Here is a 5,032-nt window from a genome sequence, read left to right on the forward strand (position 1 = left end):
TATTTTATGTTATTTATATTACTATCATTATTATTATATTATATATATATATTATTATTATTATTTTATTATTTATATTGCTATCATTATTGTTATTATATTATATATATTATATATTATTATTATTATTATTATTATTATTATATTTATGGTTATTTATACCCCATTCATGGCTCACTAAGGCTGCTAGATCCTTTTCTATGGAATATATATATATATATATATACACACACACACACACACATATATATATATATATACATACATACATACAGTATATACGGCTTCCCCAGACACTATATTCCTGTGGATGCCTAATGGCCTTTAGATCTAGGGACACACAAACACATATATAGTCCATTGGAAGGAATGTAGGAGGACATGTAGGAGCACATATATATAGATCTAAGAACACACACATAGTACATTGGAAGGGATCTAGGAGCACATGTATATCTATAGATCTAGGGACACACACATATATAAGTCCATTGGAAGGGATATAGGAGCACATATAGGAGCACATATATATCTATAGATCTAGGGACACACACACACATATATAGTACATTGGAAGGGATATAGGAGCACAAATACATATATATAGATCTAGGAACACACACATGGTTATAGTCCCTTTGAATGGATATAGGAGCACATATATATATATATATAGATTTAGGAACACACACATATAGCCCATTGGAAGGGATCCAGGAGGACATATAGGAGGACATATCTATAGATCTAGGCACACGTGTATATGGTCCATTTGAAGGGATATAGGAGCACATATATATCTATATAGATCTAGGAGCATACAAACATATAGTCCAGATACAGGAGCACATACATATCTATATAGATCTAGGAACATACATATATAGGCCATTTGAAGGGATCTAGGAGCACATATATATCTATAGATCTAGGAACGCACACACGCACACATATATATAGTCCATTGGAAGGGTTATAGGAGCACATATACATATCTATAGATCTAGGAACACACACATATAGTCCATTGGAAGGGATCTAGGAGGACATATAGGAGCACATATATATCTATAGATCTAGGAACACACGCACACACATATATATAGTCCATTGGAAGGGATGTAGGAGCACCTATAGGAGCACATAAAATAGATCTAGGAACGCACACACACATATATATAGTCTATTGGAAGGGATATAGGAACACACATATAATCCATTGGAAGGCATCTAGGAGCACCTATAGGAGCAAATATAGATCTATGGATCTAGGAATACACACATGTATATAGTCCATTGGAAGGGATCTAGGAGCACATATAGAAAAACATATAAATCTATATATCTAGGAACACACATACACATATAGTCCATTAGAAGGGATATAGGAGCACATATATATCTATATCTATAGATCTAGGAACATACATACCTATATAACCTATTGGAAGGGATCTACAAGCACATATAGGAGCACATACATATCTATAGATCTAGGAACACACACACATGCATATAGTCCATTCGAAGGGGTCTAGGAGCACATATACAAGCACATATCTATAGATCTAGGAACACACACACATATATAGTCCATTGGAAGGGATCTAAGAGCACATATAGAAGCATACATATATAGATCTAGGAACACACACACCCATATATAGTCCATTGGAAGGGGTCTAAGAGCACATATAGGAGCACATACATATCTATAAATCTAGGAACACACACACATATAGTCCATTTGAAGGGATCTAGGAGCACATATAGAAGCACATATATCTAGGAACACACAGATATAGTCCGTTTGAAGGTATTTAGGAGCACATATAGGAGCACACATATATAGATCTATGAACACACACACATATATAGTCCATTTGAAGGGATATGGGCGCACATACATATCTATAGATATAGGAAGACACACACATATATATAGTCCATTCGAAAGGATATAGGAGCACATACATATCTATAGATCTGGGAACACACACACACATATAGTCCATTGGAAGGGATATAGGTGCACATATATATCTTTAGATCTAGGAACACACACATGTATACACACACACACATATATATATAGTCCATTGGAAGGCATATAGGTGCACATATGTATGTATAGATCTAGGAATACACACATATCGTCTATTGGAAGGGATCTAGGGGCACATATACATCTATATAGATCTAGGAACACACACACACATAGTCCATTGGAAGGGATCTAGGAGCACATATATATCTATAGATCTAGGAACACACACATATAGTCTATTGGAAGGGATCTAGGGGCACATATAGGAGCACATATATATCTATAGATCTAGGAACACACACATATAGTCTATTGGAAGGGATCTAGGGGCACATATAGGAGCACATATATATCTATATAGATCTAGGAACACATACACACATATAGTCCATTAGAAGAGATATAGGAGCACATATATATCTATATAGATCTAGGAACATAAAAAGATATATAGTCCATTGGAAGGAATTTAAGATCACATATAGGAGCACATACATATTTATAGATCTAGGAACACACACATATATATAGTCCATTTGAAGGGATCTAGGAGCACATATAAGAGCATATATATCTATAGATCTAGGAACACACACACACTCATATATAGTCCATTGGAAGGGATATAGGCGCACATATATATCTATAGATCTGGGAACACACACACACACATATATAGTCCATTCAAAGGGATATAGGAGCATACATATCTATAGATTTTGGAACACACACACACATATATAGTCCACTGGAAGGGATATAGGAGCACATATATATCTATAGATCTAGGAACACACATGTATAGTCCATTGGAAGGGATGTAGGAGCACATATACATATCTATAGATCTAGGAACACACACACACATATATAGTTCATTGGAAGGGATCTAGGAGCACATATGGGAGCACATATATATCTATATAGATCTAGGAATACACAAACATATAGTCTATGGGAAGGGATCTAGGGGCGCATATAGGAGCACATATATATCTATAGATCTAGGGACACACACATATATATAGTCCATTGGAAGGGATATAGGAGCACATATACATATCTATAGATCTAGGAACACACACACACATATATAGTCTGAAGGGATTTAGTGGCACATATATATCTATAGATCTAGGAACACACACACATATAGTCCATTGGAAGGGATCTAGGAGGACATATTGGAGCACATATATATCTATAGGTCTAGAAATACACATATATAGTCCATTGGAAGGGATGTAGGAGCACATATACATATCTATAGATCTTAGGAACACACATATATAGTCCATTGGAAAGGATGTAGGAGGACATATAGGAGCACATATATATCTATAGATCTAGGAACACACACACATATATATAGTCCATTGGAAGGGATATAGGAGCACATATATATCTATAGATCTAGGGACACACACATATAGTCCATTGGAAGGAATCTAGGAGCACATATAGGAGCACATATATATCTGTAGATCTAGGAACACACACACACACATATATATAGTCCATTGGAAGGGATCTAGGAGCAATACCAGTGTGTGTGTGTACATACACACACTAGTATTTAGAGCATGGAAGAAGGCAGGCGTTAGGACCCTGCGGAGTTGTGTGGGAGGCAGGCAAAGAGGGAGAGGCCCCAGCAGAAAGAGCCCGAGAAGCAGGATCAATGGCAGGTAAGAAGAGCACAGGAGAAGAAGAAGAAGAGCACCCCTCCTTCCCTCCCTCCTTCTTCTCTTCCTCTCCTTTCTCTTTCTTTTCTTCCCTCTTGCCTTCCCTCCTTTCTTCTAGTACTCTCCTTCCTTCCCTTCTTCCCCTTATCTTCTCTCTGTCTGTTCCTTCTTACTTTCCTTTTTTCCTTCCTCCCCTTCTCTTCCTTCCTCCCTTCTTCCCCTTGTCTTCTCCTTCCTTCCTTCCTTCCTTCCTTCCTTCCTTCCTTCCTTCCTTCCTTCTTTTTCCCTTCTTCCACCTGCCTTTCATTCCTTCCTTTCTTCCTCTTCTCTCCTCTTCCCTTTCTCTCTTTCTTCCCTTCCTCCCCCTTCTCTTTCTTTCTCTTCCTTCTTGTTTCTCTTCTTCCTTCCTTCCTCTCTTCTTCTGTCTGTCCTCCCATCTTTCCTCTTCCTTCCCCTTCCCTTCCTTCTGTCCTTTCTTCCCTTTCTATCCTTCTCTTCAGTCTGTCCTTTCCCTTCCTTCCTTCCTTCTTTCCTTCCTTCCTTCTTCTCTTTCTTTCTCTTCCCTTCTCTTCCTGCTTTCCTTCTTCCTCCCTCTTTCACTTCTCTTCTTTCCTTCCTCCCTCCTTCCTCTCTTTTTCTGTCTGTTCTCCCTCCCTTCCTCTTCTCTTCTTTCTTCCCTTTCTTCCCTTCCTCTCCTTCTCTTCAGTCTTTTCCTTCCTTCCTTTCTTCTCTTCCCTTCCTCTCCTTCTCTTCCTTCCTTCTTTCCTCTTCCCTTTCTTCCCTTCCTATCCTTCTCTTCAGTCTGTCCTTTCCCTCCCTCCCTCCCTCCCTCCGTCCCTCCCTTCCTTCCTTCCTTCCTTCCTTCCTTCTTCTCCTTCTTTCTCTTCCCTTCACTTCCTGCTTTCCTTCTTCCTCCCTCTTTCACTTCTCTTCTTTCCTTCCTCCCTCCTTCCTCTCTTTTTCTGTCTGTTCTCCCTCCCTTCCTCTTCTCTTCTTTCTTCCCTTTCTTCCCTTCCTCTCCTTCTCTTCAGTCTTTTCCTTCCTTCCTTTCTTCTCTTCCCTTCCTCTCCTTCTCTTCCTTCCTTCTTTCCTCTTCCCTTTCTTCCCTTCCTATCCTTCTCTTCAGTCTGTCCTTTCCCTCCCTCCCTCCCTCCCTCCGTCCCTCCCTTCCTTCCTTCCTTCCTTCCTTCCTTCCTTCCTTCTTCTCCTTCTTTCTCTTCCCTTCACTTCCTGCTTTCCTTCTTCCTCCCTCTTTCACTTCTCTTCTTTCCTTCCTTCCTCCTTCCTCTCTTTTTCTTTCTGT

At 39.0% G+C, this 5,032-nt stretch overlaps 1 protein-coding gene across 1 annotated transcript in view; it reads left to right on the forward strand.

The window, feature by feature from the left end:
* Positions 1 to 3,675: 3,675 nt before the first annotated feature.
* TMEM51 (transmembrane protein 51) overlaps positions 3,676 to 5,032 on the forward strand; it is a 24,034-nt gene continuing 22,677 nt past the window's right edge. Inside the window, exon 1 of the mRNA XM_067472869.1 lies at positions 3,676 to 3,732. The gene's annotated coding sequence lies outside the window, so the exon portion shown is untranslated. The remainder of the gene's footprint in view (positions 3,733 to 5,032) is intronic.

Source organism: Anolis sagrei, chromosome 13, assembly GCF_037176765.1.
Source record: "Anolis sagrei isolate rAnoSag1 chromosome 13, rAnoSag1.mat, whole genome shotgun sequence".
Classification (NCBI taxonomy): domain Eukaryota; kingdom Metazoa; phylum Chordata; class Lepidosauria; order Squamata; family Dactyloidae; genus Anolis; species Anolis sagrei.